This window comes from Muntiacus reevesi, chromosome 6 (genome assembly GCF_963930625.1).
Source record: "Muntiacus reevesi chromosome 6, mMunRee1.1, whole genome shotgun sequence".
Lineage (NCBI taxonomy): Eukaryota > Metazoa > Chordata > Mammalia > Artiodactyla > Cervidae > Muntiacus > Muntiacus reevesi.
The window spans coordinates 57485111-57502802 of record NC_089254.1 but is presented as its reverse complement, the minus strand read 5'-3'; the positions used below and the strand labels follow the sequence as shown (position 1 = coordinate 57502802).

General features: G+C 40.4%; 1 protein-coding gene across 2 annotated transcripts in view; it reads right to left on the bottom strand.

Annotated features, from left to right (window-relative positions):
- AOAH (acyloxyacyl hydrolase) overlaps positions 1 to 17692 on the bottom strand; it is a 188477-nt gene that overhangs the window by 130663 nt on the left and 40122 nt on the right. The gene's annotated exons all lie outside the window — the stretch shown is intronic.

Below are 17692 nucleotides of genomic sequence, written 5' to 3'. Positions count from 1 at the left end.
AGTACAAATTCAGCAATAAATGCTTTTTTAAAAAAAGAACTCAATACGCATTGCCCTGTTGCTTATTGAAAATGATCTGTTCCCAGTACAGGGATGTAGTGAGGACCCTGAGATCTGGGGGTGAATGGACACTCCTGTCTTCCTGAAATTCCCATTCTGGCAAGGAGGCACCAGGAACAGATACAGTAAGCACAGTAAGTGGAAGTGAGATGAAACAGAGAGAAGGTGCTGGAAACATCTTTTTAGGAAGGGCCATTTGGATCCCCTTGAGAGAACTGATCTGGTTTTAACCCAGCTCAGTTCTCTAGGGAGACCAATGTTTAGAGAGAAATACAGACAAGGAAGAAAAAAGAGGAGAAGAAGAAGTGACAAGGGTCTTGCCAAGTACCTTCTGACCCCTTGTGCCGGGAATAATTGCTGCCTCTGGGTCCCCCCTGGAATGCTGAGGGCAGATGTGTATGGTCTTGGCTTGACAAGAGCAGTGCTGTCTCCCACAGTTAAAGTGCAATACCATCATAAGAGAAATCATGAGTGCTTTTAAAAGATGCTTTTGGTAAAGCTAAATCCTATGTATTAGAAAATAGTCACCGTAGGATATAGTGGAACACAGATATAATAATAGACCGCAAATTCCACCCAAAGGTCAGACATGCCACTATTTGATAAAAAATTAAAAGCAGAGGAGCACCCTCCATTTGTCTTCCTACATAACAGAAATGGCCTCAAAGCCCCATTTGTCCTTTTCTCTTAACTCTTCTGTCTTCCACTGGAATTATTTATGCATTTACTACCTCCAGTGGGCAGTCAAGTCCTCAGGAACAGCTTCTTTCAAACCTTGTTCCATTTATAAATTAATTTATGCCTTTAAATTTGGGAGTGAGGAGCAGCTTGTCCTAATAAACTTTTAGAAAAGATCAGGAGTAGATCAGTGAGCTTCTCCCCATCCCTAAACCCCCTCATAAACGCCTGCTCCTTGACAATAAAAAATTTCACGTCTAAAAGCATCGTTTTATGTCCCAGGGGGCTTCTTCCTTTGTGGGAGCTTGTCACTGCTGTCAAAGTGTGATGTGAAGAAAAGGCACTTTCTGTAATTTTTAAATCTACTGCTGCTATAATTGATAGCAAAGAACTTGATCACTAGAAATTATTCCCTGTAGAAACTCATGTCTAATAATACCATTTTTCTTTATTTCCTTCACTTCTGAGTGTACCAGAATTCAACTCTTTAACATCACAGAACCTGAGAAGGACCAGTTTGTGACTGTGTCCTCTCTAATTCACCCACACTCCTGAAATGTTGAGGGACATTATATTGAGATCTGGAGCATCCCGTGTACACTGTATTCTCTGCATGTTTTCCCATCCTTGTCAATACAGTGCAGTGTGCTTTGACTGAAACATCTGAATGTTTGGGAAATGCCTTTCCAAATGGTACTCCTTACCCTAAAGTGGCTCAACCCCTTGAATATGCTAATATGTGCAATGGCTCTCCCAGCAGGGAATTTAGTTTACAGACTTCACAAACTTTTAAAACTTAACAATTTTCTTTTCTAGCACACCCATTAACATCTCCCAGAGTGGGAGTAAAAGCAAGGGTTTTTGTGTCAAACATGTCTCATTTGAATCTGAAGAGAATCACTTACTGGCTCTGTAACTTGGGGCAAGTTATTTATCCACACTAAGCCTCGGTTACCTCATCTATAAAACTGGGATAATAGTAATTGCTAGTTAACACTTTCTACATTGTAGTCTTACCAGTTTGCTGTCATTCTTCTCTCCCAGGATACAAAACCCTTAAAGAGAAGGATTATGTGTCATTCACTATTACATTCCTAATATATAATTCATGGTATGACACAAATACTTTAGAAGAACTTATGGAATGAATGAATGAATGATTGCACAGAGAAATGACTGGTTGAATGAATATTTCTTCTTTCTTTCATTATGAATCATGTGCTCATGACTACGCTTGTGCCTGGGTTACATGAATTTCCACACAGGTGCGTAGATGCTAGGCATACAGAGCCGGAGCTCTTCCCCAACCATGTGATCCTTCGCGTTAAATCATCCACATGCCATAGGAACTAAATTTACCATTCCCCTGAGCCTTGGTGATATTATCTGGCTTGTGTTAAAATTTCAGACTTAATTTATTCTTGGAAAACAGCATGACAATGGTGGGAAAGGCGCTGAAATTCAGGGACTGGGACCACGTGCTCTGCTTGCAGATGGCCATGGTTAAATAATATAACCTCCAAGTCTCTGCTATCTGTAAAATTGGATGTAAAGGCTCAAAGGCATTTGTTAAAGCCATTCGTTTGCTTGTCTTAAAGACAGGCAAAGGGGGCAAATTGTAATCAGCATGAAAATGAAGATAATTGTTCTCTCACCTTGGTAGCGTTTTCACTGTTGGCACTTTAGCGTTTTTAAGCCATTGTTTCTAAGGCATGAGGACCCCACTTCTATCTTCTGGAAAACTACAACTTCAGCATGGAGGGTGCAACTGTAATCAGTGATTGGAGAGAAAGTTGGGGAATAGATTGTGAGCCGGATATAAAACTCTCCTGGCTGGAAGCCATAATGATGTTTCTGACTCACTGAGAGCAATCATCTGAGCAAATTCCCCATCAACAATGAGGGGCTTGGTTCGGGAAATACTCATTTGATCCTGCAATCTGTTATGGTCAAATCTTTTCAATTTCTCGTTACTTTCTCCCTTTGATTGCGGTGTTTCCTTATTCCAGTTTCAAATCTTCTTCAGAGTCTCATGAGTGAATTGCAGAGGAAGCCATCACACCGGCTCACAGAGATATAAGCCCTCACTCTAGAAGTTTATAGTCCAAAGAACTATGGATACGTATATTGCATGTTTTAACTCAAGGACTTGGAAAATTCCAAGGACAACATGACATGGCTTCCTAGCAGTCTAAAAAGGGGGAAAGGCCAGCCCTTTGCTTGATCACCAGCGCACACAGTAGTATAAACCCATGGAGGCATCGCTTATATAGTGAGTGAAGTCGCCTGGTCACGTCTGACTCTTTGCGACCCCACGGACTGTAGGAGTGTAGGACCCACACTCCTCCGTCCTTGGGATTTTCCAGGCAAGAGTACTGGAGTGGGTTGCCATTTCCTTTTGTAACAAATAGTAGCCTGTCCAACTGGAATTTTCTGGTTTATCACATTATCTGCATTCCACTGTAACCTATAGTGGCTATTTTCCAACATGTAGGATTTAGCTCTCCCAAAGTCCAGTTTGATTTTGATATCCCCACATTCCCCAGTTTTATGACTCTGGAATATGTGAAAAAAAATCACATCAGTTTATGTCATTTTCTTCTTCTGAGGACCAAAAAGGGGGGAAAAAAAAGAGAGAGAGAGAAAGAAAGAAGAAAGAACTGTGAAAGTAACTGAAAAACACCACCACTTCTGAATGCATTCCCTTATGCTGTTAAATATCTTTTCTTCATACATATTTTACCATTAGCTAAATTTCCTCTTTTTCTTATCCTGGGCCAATTCTGCCTTGTGTATCTATTAGTATCATTTGTACATTTAGTCACACTGTCTCTATCCTTTTTCTCCAGGAAATACCTTTTAAAAAAGTCTTATTTTAAATAACACTATTCCCATCCCACAACTTTTCCTGTCATTTCCTGTAGTTTCCAGAGAGAAATATGTTCCTTGCCTCTTTGGTTTCTAGTAGCTATACACATTCCTTGGCTGATGGCCTCATCACTCTGACCAATGCATTTGTTATCACAGTCTTATCCCATGCTGTTCCTCCTGCCTCTCTCTTATAAGGAAATTTGTGATTACATAGGGTTCATCCAGATAATCCTGGATAATCTCTCCATCTCTAGATCTTTAATTTAATCATACTTGCAAAGTCTTTTGTGATTCTGAGGATTAGGATATGGACTTCTTTGGGGAGGCCATTATTCTGTATACCATATTGCTCATTCAACAAATATTTATTGAGAAATTAATATATGTAGTGAAATGTTCTGGGCTCTGGGGAAGTCACAGAGAATTTAAGAAATAAATCAGCTAGATTATCTGCTTTCATGGCGTTTACACCTTAACAGAAGGGGCAGACATTAAATCATAATTTTACAGCTATTTATCTTATTGTATAACTGTTTCATTACAATTGTGATAATTTCTAGAAGCACGGAGAGCCATGAAAGGAGAGAAATCCTAGAGGACCTAACTTGGGGCATCAAGGAAAAGTTCTTAGAAGAAATGATTTCTGATCTGAGCTCTGATGTGGGTGATTAATTAGGTAAAGATGAGGGCTAAGAGTGGAAGCTGAGAGACTAGTTATTAAAACTTTAAAACTCAAAGTATCTTTTAGAACTGTTCAAATTCACTAGGGTCGTTAGCTTTTCTTGGGCTAAGAAAGCATATTCTCAAGAGAGATACAGTTGCCATTATTTTTTAACTTCTCAAAAGCAGGTAAGAAAGGTTTGCAAATTTGAATACCATTTAAGTACCTACCTTGGAAATATCTGATTTCTTCTCCTTATCAGAAATCAAGGGTAACTTAACATTTGTGTTGTTAGTGCTGTCCACTGAGGATTCTTGAGATCTCTAAGAATTTAATGACCTCCAAATAAGACTTAAAATTTAAATCTGAGTAGACATATTCTCCAAGCTTCCAAATGTGGACTTAAACCAAAATGCAGCTTGGAATGTCTATTAAATCCTTTGAAATGCTGGGGGAAATGACTGAATAGCAGACTGTACATTCAAGAATGGTGTTAAATGCTATTCTCAGTTCTGTTAGAGTTTTAAGCCTTCAAGTCTTCAGGGAACGATTTAATTTAGTGGTCTCTGATATTTACAGCCTTTCTGTTTCTGTGATAATTTCTTGTCTAATGACCTTCAAAGAGTTTTGTGGAGGCAAAATACATAAGAGGTCGATGGAATCTCATTTAATTTTTGCTTTTTTAATTATGAGAAAAGGATCATCATTTCTCCCTATATTTTTGGCCCTTTGATCTTTCTCTATAAGCTTTTTTTTTTGCCGTGCTTGCTCTTTTTTTTTTTTTTTTTGGTAAGAGCTCTTTGAATCATGGAGAAAATCATTCGTAGTGTAGCATATTACAAAAATGCTTTCCCAGTTTCCCATTTGTCTTCTGACTTTGTATATGCCAGGTTTTTCACCAGTTAGATGCATTCATATTTCCCTTTGTGACTTTGGGATCACAAATTACGAATAAAATTACTTAGGTTTTTCTTCTTTTATGGTTTCATTCTTTATGACTCAACCTTTAATTCATTTGGGATTTATTTTGCCATAAAGAATAGACAAGTATCCACCTTAAATTTTATTCCTAAATGGCTAGTCTTTAATCCCACCCATTTACTGAATATTCCAGTGTTTTGTCACTGATTTGAAATGCTACTTTTTTCTTTTATCAAAAACAAAAATCTCAAATGCATTTGAGTTTATTTTTAGACACTATATTCTGTTCCAATTTAAGCTTTAGGCTGACTTTTCTGCATCTAGATGGCTATATTCCCCTGTAATTTATCTCACTGCTCATAATTTCCTGAGATGTTTAAAGAGGAACTTTAGAAACACTGTCAAGTAAACAACTCCACAACCAACAATTTACTTGAATTTTGATTTCTCATCTATAAAATTGGGATAATAGAATAACTCTTCAATTGTATGAGAGGATTTTCAATGATGTATGATAAGTACTTAGTTCAGCTTTTGGTCTGTTACAGTCACTCAAATTGTCGTTGTCAATTACCTTTTATTTTTCATCCCCTAATGTGTACCTATCATACAGTAGGGGTTTAGTAAATGTATATTATGAGAATAACAGGATGACTGTCCATGACTTGAAAGTCTATCAGTATCAGTCAAGACTTTTTCACCCAAGGACCATTCCTGGCCTCAGTTATCAAAGATATGTTTGTCTTCCAGGAGTGGCACTAATTTATTAAGTGAGGTAATTTGGAAAACTTTATTAAGTCTTCCAGAATATTAAGACACACAAAAACTGTTCTTGGATGTACGTTCTCTTCAAAAATAACATTTGATTTTCTAATGGTTTGCCAAGTCACAGTTGAAGAACAGCTATCACTCAGGAAGGAAATTTCCTTAACCTAAAACTCTGATGATCACACAATTGGCTCCTTTTTTAATTTAATAATTTGTTTTCTTCTAGACCTGGATTTGTGAGAAAACACTCAGATACTATACAGAGTTAGTGTGGAGAACAGAAGAGCAAACACAGCAAGCTGGGTAGGTTGACTAAACAACCGAAGGAGAAGAGAAGCTTGATTTTTTTCAATTTAGTTCAGGTTTTGAGCTACTGGTTTGTTATAGTTGCCCGTGGTAGTAGCCATGGAGGCACCAAGGTAACAATGATGACAGAAGTAATTTCCTTTCCTTGTTTGACGTAGAGATTCTGCTAAACTGAGAACACTTAATTCATTTTTATTTTATATGTACCTGACATTAAAAAGTCAAGTTGTAATAACACAGATAGATTAAAGAAATTTACCGCCCCCCCCCCCACACACGCATACACACACCCCATGTTGAAAAAAATTGGAGGTCAGGATCAGAGATTACTTTTATTGAATAAGAACAAAGGATTAATTGCTGGTTACTAGAGAACATTTTGGTTTCAAATAGGGGAGACTCTGAACTCCACCCTCTTGCCAATTAGCTTTTAGTGCTCATTCATGGATTCATTGTATTTTTTAAAAATGTCACCATTTATTGAACATCTTCTTGATTCCAAGAACTGTGGTAGCCTCTGTTCTGTGGTAGCCTTTGGAGGCATATTCTTATGCCTCCAAAACTCATTCAAGTTGGGGCTCCTATTATACTGAACTCTAGGTTGTTACAATAGGAGAATAACACAGAGATGCATTTCTGGGAGACAATTATGTCCTTGTTTAGAAAGAAGAGGTGGAAAGGACAAAATGGATGCCCATGATGAGTCATCTGGAAGATTAGTGGCAGGAAAGCCCAAGTCTAGATAGATGGATCAAGACATCCTTTTTAAAAAGAAAAACAAAAAAACTTTATTGCTAGAAAATGGGATCAAGGCATTTTAAGGATTAGGTTTGGTCTGTTAAAGAGGTAAAGAAGAAGACACACTGGAAGTATAGACACTAGCTAGCGTTGGGAAGGAATATAGAGAGAAGAATTATAAAGGCATTACTGTCCTGTTTCATAGAAAGAACTGGGTTCAAATGTAATCCATTCATTCAACACACATTTATTGGGCAGTGTGCCAACCTCCTATACCCAGAACAAGTAGTGGGGAGAGAGAACTGGCTCAGGGACAGTCCCAGTCTGACAATTATAGTCCAGTAGTCAAGTTCCAGGCACATAAACTAATGACTAACATACAAGCTGGGAACTGCAATGCTAGCTGTTAGGATAGAGCTGTTAGTATCATGGGGACGTTGAGGAACGGAATCTAATCCTCACTGGACTAGGAGCATAGGTGTCCAGTGTTTTCTTGAAGAAGGTGACGACTGAACTAACTAGATCTTAAAAGATGAGTCAGGGAAAGGGCATCACATGTGCAGGGGAAAGGAGAACAAGGTTGGGAGGTGAGAAGAAGCAGGATGTGATGGGAATGATAAGTGCTGAGCTGCTGCAGAGAAGTGGATGAACCAGTTCCTCCAAGAACAAGGCTGGGAGGTAAGGACAGGATAGTTTATGGAACTCAGGCTTTGTCTTGACCTTGATAGATGGCTCTGAAGTATTCAAGCAAGAAAGGGAGCATTGTCAGATTTGCATTTTGGAAACATCACTTGGGTGCCTGGATTTGAGGGTTTCAAGGTGGGAGGTGGAGATATCAGTCACAAAGTTGCTGCAGGACTCCACCCTAGAAATGATTATTATTGTTGTTCAGTCGCTAAATCGTGTCTAATTCTTTGTGACTCCATGGACTGCAGCATGCCAGGCTTCCCTGTCCTTCACTATCTCCTGGAGCTTGCTCAAACTCATGTCCATTGAGTCAAGGATGCCATCCAACCATCGCTCATCCTCTACTGCCCCTTTCTCCTTCTGCCCTCAATCTTTCCCAGCATCAGGGTCTTTTCCAATCTTTGCATCAGATGGCCAAAGAAATGATAAGTCCCTGAATGAGGCAGGCAGAATTGAGGATGATGAAGGGGAATAGACTAGAAAGAATCATTTAGAAGGGTGAATGCTGGTATCACAACTGAGATATGCAATATGGGAGGAATAGCTGATGTGGGGAAAAGATAATAGTCCAGTTTCTGACATGTTATGTTCAAGCTGTCTTTGGGACCTACAAAAGAAGATGTTTATCTGGCAGCTGCATGCAGTGGCTGAAGCTCTGAGGAAAGTCTTGAACTTTGTTTGTGAGGCTTAATAACAAGAGCAAATGTTTTGTATGTTTATGATGATCAGTCACTATTCTAAGAATTTTCACACATGCCAATTTGTGTAGTCTTCACATTAGCCCTTGGAGGTAGGCTTTACTCTATTCCACATTTAACATATGAAAAAACACAAGGCAGTTAAATGATACATCTCAAATCACTTAGCAAGTATATGGTGGGGCCAGGGTCACTGATCCCCGCAGAACAGCATCGGGCAGTCTGTACTTAACTGCCAGACTGTCCTGACTATAATTACTCAGAGAGAAAGCCCAGAGTGAGCAGAGTTCTGGCTGGGTGGGTCCTGGTGCTTAGGAAGGGAAGGGTAGCCTCAGAGCTGTGCAAGGAGAACCAGAAAAGAGCAGAGAAATTTCTGGAAGGGAGTGGCAAGCAGTGTTAAACGCAAAGGATAATGGACAAGAATGATCCTGGATTTGATGTTTAGGAAGTCATCGGTGACCTTAAGGAGAAGTGTTTCATTAGAGTGATGGGGCTAGAGGCCAACCCGCAATTACTTGAGAAGCAAATGGGAAGTGAAGAAAAGCTCTCCTTCTTTAAAAGACAGCTGGAAGTTGCTGCTGCTCCTAGCATTTATTAATGCTTATTACAAGCAAAGAAAGCCCCATCGTAAAACTCAATCTCCTACCCCACTATAAAATACATATACACACTTACACGTATGTATGCATATAAATACACTTGGAGATATATATTAAATTGTTAAATATTCACAACTACCCTATGCAGCCTGAGTGTTATGTCCACTTTACAGATGAAGAAACTGAGGTCCAGAGCAACTGAGCAACTTGTTTAAGGAGAGATAGAGAGTAAGAAATGCAGCCAGGCTTTGAGCCCAGGTGGTCTGACTCTAAGATCTGTGCTCATAACCGCAATATTGAACTATCCCTCAATTAGAAGAGGGAAAAATTAGATAGTGGCTGGAGAGGAATGGGAGTCCTGGGGTTTATTTTTATATTAATTTTTGGAATGGGAGCAACCTGAGCTGGTTAATAGGTATCCTCCTTTTCCTCCTTGGGTGTAGATAACTTCAGTTTAATTTGGCCCAATTAGCAAACCGTTATGAGAAAATCCATAAAAGGAGTGAACTCTAAACACATTGTTTCTAAAAGCTTCAGTTCCTTCAGCCCTTCTAAGAGGTCTTAGCAGTGGGGGTTTGGAGACTTGAAGCCCACAAACAGAGTTTGTTAATGAATCCATGAGAAAAGGGGCAGAAGTCATGGAACCAAGGATGAGGCTGGGGGTAAATGGAGACATGTGACCTTGGGTATCTGGGAAAGTTCCAGATGACAAGAAAAGGCCAGCAGCAGGAGGAGAAACGATATTTTCAGACTTGTTGATGGCAGCTTTCAGGCTTGGGCCAACAGTTTTTACCCTTCAATGCTCATCAGAAGTTTTGTAGAAGTGCAGCTGCTCAAATATCAACCCCAGAAGTACTGAACCAGATGCCCTTGGGTGGGACTCCCCACATATTTCTAAAAACTGCTTCATGTTCTAAAATCAGCTAAACCTTTTATACTCTGGTATGTTCCATTGAGACCAGATAAACCACTGCAAGGGAGGAAGTAAAGCAAATACATGTTCAGAAAGGCCCTTTCCATCTTGTCTTTCGTTTACAAAACTTATAAAGCACCTACTATGTGTCAGGCATTGCACAGTCCTGGAAACATGATGGTGAGTGAGAAAGACATGGTCCTCAAGTGCTATGAAAGAAAGCAAGTGCTCTGTGAGAGCACAAAGAAGACCTTCAGATGGAGTGTGAGGAGGGACATTTCAACAGAAAGCTGAAGGAGGAGAAGTAGCTGACTGTACAGAGAACTGCAAGGGTTCTAAGCCAAGTACCCGAAAACAAGGGCTCTGAGGCAGATGTAACCAGAAGCCTGCTTATGTAGTCAACCCCTGCTGCACCTTGAAGGTAACTATCTCCACTCCTTTCCAGGGAGAGCCCAGGCCTGCTCTGCTGAGCTTTCTGTTCCTCTTTGAACCCTCTGTTAGAACACTTGTCTCTTCGTCAGAGTTTGTTTACAAGTCTGCCTCCCTTGTAGAATCACTATTTGCATCGTGACTGCCTGCCTCATTTGCTGGAATACTGTCCTACATAATTCACTCTCTATAAATATTTGCTGCCCGAAAAGAAAATCATTCTGTAGAAGCTACAGGACTATAGGCAAGTCTTTTGATCCTCTAGGTCTCAGTGGATTTATCTATAAAATGGAGGAGTCATTTCTGTCCTGCAGATTTGTGATGCTAAACAGAGATAGCTTACTCAATGTGCCTTGCAGTGGGGCTAGAAAAACACAGTAAGTGCTCAAGAAATGTTTGTTGAGGTGTGGCTGGCTATGTGAATGACTGACCAAATGATTTAACCGGTAAGGAGAAAGTTGGGACCCTTGTGCAAGATTCTTAGAACTTAAGCTCTTCATAATATTTCCATTAAAACTAAAACCAAGAGATGTTTACTTTCTGATATTGAGCACTGGCTCCTCTGAATGTGGTTTGTAATCTCTGCCAGACACGCACGTGCTGATGTGAAGAGTTGCAGGTCTGAAGTCCAAAGCCCCAGGTTAAGTTCAGGTTCTACTCACTAGATATGACACCTAGGTCCAGACCTTAAGCCTCAACTCCAATTTATCTTTAATAACTATATCTATAAAATAGAGTTTGGCCCTGTGATACTGTCTAAAGTTGGAGACATCAGTACACGCACACACACACACACACACAGATGGATAGATTCATAGGTTACATACATACATACTTTACTAAATTATCCACCAGGAGGATCTAGAAGCAATGTCATTCCAGTAACAACTTGAATACCCGGCAACTAGATCTTGGTTTCTAAACACCATTTTCCATTAAAAGGAACCAAGTCATCTTAGAAAAGGGTGGATTTTAGGGATGGGGCAGAAAAAATACAAGATGACCATATAATACTCATCTGGCATTACCAGAAAATAAGGAAGTTTGAAAGGAAAAGAGGAAAAAATGAAAGCAGGAAGACAAGCAAAGGAAAAAAAAAAAAAAGAAATGGCACTGTGTTGAAAAGGACACAGGGTGATCTGAAAGAGATCCTAGTGGCCAACACTGAAAAAAATCTGAGCAAGAAAATAAGTAACAGTACTGGATTATAACTCAAAGTATAAAATACTTAAATATAAGTATTATATACAAGTATACATTGACATAAATGAATACCTGAATAAATAGATAGGGAAGAAGACACACATCTTTGCAGAAGAATTTCAAATAATGTATGTAGATAGATACTCCCTTCTCCAGGAAGTAAGCTTGGAGCCCCCATTCCATTAGATTTAGTGACTCAGTTTTAAAGAATAAAGAAAAGGAAAAGGTAAAAATAGTGACTTTCCAGTGAGGAAACCTGGCAAATGCCACCTTAACCAACTGATCAAGGTTAATATCCCCTTGAATATAGCATGGGTATCATGTATCCCTGATAAAATGTGACGACAAGGGCACTTAGCCTCTGTGGTTTTCCTTCCAAAAATCTGTAAGTCTCTCTACTCAAAATAAAGACATCAGACAAATCCCAATTCGAGGGACATTATATGAATATACTTAACCAGTACTCTGAGAACTGTCCAGGTCATGAAAAACAAGGAAATAGTGAGAACCTGTCACAGACTAGAGGAAATTAACGGAACACTAAATGCAACATGTGTCTTGGATTAGATCTTAGAACAGAAAAAAGGACATTAGCAAAAAAAAAAAAAAAAAAGGTGAAAACCAAATCAAGTCTAAACTAGTAATGACTAGTAATAGTCATGTGTGCCTGTATGCTCTGTCACGTCCAATTCTTTGTGACTATAGCCACCAGCTTCTGTGTGCATGGGATTTCCCAGGCAAGGATACTGGAGTGGGTTGCCATTTCCTCCCCCAGTGGATCTTCCCAATCCAGGGATTGAACCCATGTCTCTTACGTCTCCTGTGTTGGCAGGCAAATTCTTTACCAGTGAGACACCTGGTAAGAAATAGTCATGTGACTATTGACTAAGGATTAGTGCATGACAATTACAAGAATAACGTGGTTTCTTTAGTTTTAAATAAGTAATGGTAAAATGTTAACATTACGGGAAACTGAACTTGGGTGAAGGTGTACTCTCCATGGTATGGTATGATATTTTTACAACTTTTAGTAGATCTGAAAGTATTCCAAAATAAAATGCTTATTAAAAATAGTTTGGGGGTGATTAGATGGTAATGTATCTAAAAGTATTTGGTGAGCTCACAGAGCTGAGCACATCATTATGAATGGAAAGGTGCTGTCCATTGTAGGATGACATTTAGTGATTAATAAATCTTAGAAAATGTCGAATTTCCTGCTCATCTATAATTTTTTCCCTAAACTCTACTACCTTCCATTAAAAAAGATACCAGATATTTTCTTAATAAATTTAATGTTTAAAATATATAAATTCCTAAGGTCAGCTTGTTTATTCCTCAACTGAACAAGAATTTGTCCTGTGTCACTATGAACCGTAACCCTCCAGGCTCCTCTGTCTGTGAGATTCTCCAGGCAAGAATATTGGAGTGAGTTGCCAAGCCCTCCTCCAGGGGATCTTCCCGACCCAGGGATTGAACCCACACTCCTATGTCTCCTGCATTAGGGCTCCCCAAGAGGTGCTAGTGATAAAGAACCCACCTATCAATGCAGGAGACATAAGAGACACAGGTTCGATCCCTGGGTCAGTAAGATCCCCTGGAGGAGGGTATGGCAACCCACTCCAGTATTCTTGCCATGGACAGAGGAGTCTGGCAGGTTACAGTCCATAGAGTCACAAAGAGTCAGACGCAATTGAAGTGACATAGCGCGCATTGGTAGGCAGGGTCTTTACCAGTAGCGCCACCTGGGAAGCCCATCGCTTTCTCATAAAAAGTGCTAATTTACTACTTCGGAATCTACTTATGTCAGCTTCCTGGTTGTTTGGATTCCAGGGAAGCACAGATTCCCTGTGGGTGTCCACAGGCCCACACACTCAGCACTGGAGAGTTATGGTGGTTTCCTGCAGAAATTGGATTTATTGTGAGAAAAGCTGTTGCAAAGTCTAGATTGCTTTCCTAAGGCAGCAGATCTCTTTAGCAGTAGTTTAAATGGGCCAGAGGCCCCAGCAAAGTAGGAGAATCCATCTTCACTAGCATACCTGTTCTGAATATAATTCTCTTTTAATGTGGATCAAAGTGCTGTGAAGTAAGCCTTGAGCACGCCTTAGAGGTGCTGGTAGATGCAGCCTGTCCCTCCAACTCAGGGGTGGTGAAGAAAGGGATCTGTTCAAAGCTACAGGGTCTGCTTGGGGATCTCAGAGTTACAGGACCAGGAGGGAGCCGCATAAAACTGAGGAGGCTCCAGGCTGCCCCTGGCCCAGTTGGAGCAGGAGCGTGTGCACTGTTATTCTCTGACCTAAAAATGAGAGGTCCAAAGCAACAGGGCACACGTGGAGGACCCACATCTAGTTTTCAGCTGGCGAGCTGTGGTATCATAATCACGCTCAGGCACATGCACACAGAGACACACAGCAGCAGTAGGCAGGGCCTTGCTTTGTGTGTGAATACGAGGAGGGGTGGTATAAATAACCCCCCTAAAGTACCCATCAAAACCGTCTGGGTGATCTTTACAACACAGCCTTCGGGTTTCCTTTTCCTCACCTTTTCCTGCCTCTCTTGTCTCTCCTTGTCTTGTCCTCCTCTCCCCTCCACACCCCCTCTTCTCACTCCATCCTCCTGGTGCCCACTGAACACTGCAGATTGTTTCTTGCTTCAGTTAATTACAGATGGAACTGTCGTTTTGGAGCACACGGTAGAAATGGATATAAAGATGTGGCTGAAGGACTGGCAAGAAGTGGGCTGAAATTTCAACTTTGCTGCAGATGATATAGGTTCAGGGGATCCCTACAAGCTGTTCTACCTTTTGATTTTGGCCCCCCTAAAGTCAGATGTCCATTGTTCTACACTGTGGGGCTCCCCCTGCAAGCCCCTGGAGCAGAGAGACTCCATCATTCCTCCACCATGTAAAATGCATTTCACTGGGACAATGGCTTGCATTACACTAGATTTCACCGGCATCTGAAACACACACAAAGCAAGACCTCAAGTGTGTAGAGTACTGCTTGTGAGGAATTAGCTGGCCGAGGAGCGGTGGTTTGACTCAAAATACCAGTACCCCAATAAGGCACAGAGCACATTGGAAAGAACTTGGGCTTCAACAACAAACAGACTCAGGGCTAAAGCTCCTCATTGCCATTTACCAGCTGTGACACTGGAAACAACTCATCTCCTAGTCTCGGTTTCCTCATCTGTAAGATATATATACTCCCCCAAGAGCGTTGCTAAATGAGATCACCCAGGTACAGTGCAGTGCCTGGCACATTTAGTCATATATCAAGCATGTGCCTGACATGACGGAGGGGACAAAGATGGGCAAGTTGCAGAGCTGCTGCCTGATATATTTACACTTCAACAAGGAAACCTATGTAACATAACATCTTCATATCTGTGCCCTCCTTTCTTCACCTGCAATGTGTGGCCGACAGCACCACCTACTTCATAAGGTTAATTACGTATGAAGCGTTCTGAACAGCACCAGCATGCGGTAGTACTCAAAAAGCATTTCATGCTGATGACTGAGAAGAGAGTTAACATTTTGTGGAGAGAATTAGGAGTTATTCACAGACAAAGTGGCAGTGAGTGGGATGAGCTCGAAGGATGGGCTTGATGTTGATGGGTCATTCTGGGCAGAAGGGATTATTAAGAACAAAGGTGAAGGGAAGGTGGGAAAGTTGAGGCAACAAACAAATATTTCTTTGTTATGTATAAAGCATTGTCCTACACACTGGGTATACAGTGTAAAGAAGATAGAATCTGACTTCCTGGAGGTTATAGCCTAGTGGGAGAAACACACAGACAATCACACAGGTGTATCATTCAAAACAAAGCAACTTCAAAGAAAGAAAAAACAGGGAGGAGCCATGATGGCGGAGGAATAGGACGGGGAGACCGTTTTCTCTCCTACAAATTCATTGAAAGAACAATTGAACGCTGAGCAAACTTCACAAAACAACTTCTGATCGCTAGCTGAGGATATCAGGCGCCCAGAAAAACAGCCCATTGTCTTCGAAAGGAGGTAGGACAAAATATAAAAGATAAAAAGAGAGACAAAAGAGCTAGGGACGGAGACCCGTCCCGGGAAGGGAGTCTTAATAGAGGAAGTTTCCAAACACCAGGAAAGAAAGAAAAAACAGGAACTCTGACAAGAGATGTGTTAAAGGAGCCAGGGTAGGCGCCCTCAGGCTTCAGCAAACGTATTGGGGTGGAGTGACAAGATCGTATCTATTTATAGAAAGAAATTTCTGGCATCCATGTGCAAAATTTATTGGACAGAGGGCAAGATTTGGTTGGACTAGATGCGACGATGTAGCAGGAGTAACATCAAAAGATGACTGTGTGACTACTTCATACAACCATACTGTTACTCATAATAACATGGAGGAATCTCACAGACAAAAGAAGCCAGACACAAAGAAGAATGTATCGTATTATTCTATTCACATGAAATTCAAGAGTAGATCTTCATATAAATAAACTACTCTGGGGTGGATTTCAGAGCAGTGGCTGTAATGGGGGGTGTTATTGATTGGGAACGTCATGAGGAAGGCTTCTGGGGGGCTGGAAATTATACCTGTATCTTCACTACTAATTCACACTTGCTTTGTAGGTGTAATTTGGGTGTCATGGGAATAAAAGGAAGGTCTGACATGTACCATTTAAAAAAATACAGACTCAAAATGTAATATTAAGGGGGAAAAGTGAAATAAAATATTGTATATACAACAGTATCATAACTCTCAAAGAAATTAATATAATTTATTTAAAACTAAAAGGAAAACATTCAATATTTTAACATTGGTTACTTCTGGTGGTGGAATTTCAGTTAACTGCTGTAAGGAGACACCCCGAGGAGATTTTCAAGAAACACTGACATAAAGGTTAAGAGGTCAACCAGCCTCTCCGAATGAAGGACAGGGGCATGAATCCAGTTCTGGTCCTTCCCCAGGGGAGTGAGTTTCAAGTTCCATAACCTTTCTAACTATCAATTTCCTCAGTCTTAGAAAAGGGGTCATCCAAGGGTACCTCCATGCCAGGGGTATTTGGGAGATTAAAGAGGATGAAGAATAAGCACAGTGACTGCTCAATAAATACCTGTTATTGCTGTTAAATGAAATCATGGAGGCAGATGACTGTCCACACTGCACCAACTGCTCCTCTTTTTTGGGTCATCTGTAGAGCTGGAGGTTGGCAATGTGAATTTGAGGAGGAAACCGAACATTTCTGAGATGAAATCCTCTAACTTTCTCTTACTCTGAAAGGATGGCCAAAATGTTCCCGAATTGGGAATTGAAAAGGGGATGGTGATGGGAGGACAAGGAAATGCTATTTTGAGTATAAATTCTACAGTGTATAAAAATAAAGAATGTCATTTTAAATGGGATAAAGTTGAACATTTTGTGAATGTATAGCTGTGAGTGTGAAAATATATAAAATGATGTTATTTAAGGAAATCATGGAAACCCATATCACTTGCCTTTGTACATAGAGATGTTTCTTGTGTACATTATCAAATAGCAAATATATAATATCATATTTGTGTGATATTTGAATACATGGAAAAATTTTTAATTAAAATTAACAAACTCTTCCAGATATCAGTGGAACCAATAGCTTCTCAGGTAGAATTAAAGGAAATTTAACTAGCGGTTTAAGTCAATCATCAAGGTAGCATGAAATGCACATGTACCCCAAATATTCACATCTCTATCTCTCTGCTCAAGGAGACAGGCTTATGATATTTAATACTTGTTGTTCAGTCACTCAGTTGTGTCCGACTCTTTGTGACCACATGGACTGCAGGATGCCAGACTCCCTGTTCTTCACCATTTTCCAGAGTGTCCTCAAACTCATGTTCATTGAGTCGATGATGCCATCCAACCATCTCATCCTCTGTCACCCTCTTCTCCTCATGCTGTCAATCTTTTCCAGCATCAGGGTCTTTTCCAATGAATCACATTAGGTGGCCAAAGTATTGGAAATTCAGCCTCAGCATCAGTCCTTCCAATGAATACTCAGGGTTGATTTCCTTTAGAATTGACTGGTTTGACCTCCTTGCAGTCCAAGGGACTCTCAAGAGTCTTCTCCAACACCACAGTTCAAAAGCATCAATTCTTCGGTGCTCAGGCTTCTTTATGGTCCAACTCTCACATCCGTACATGACTAC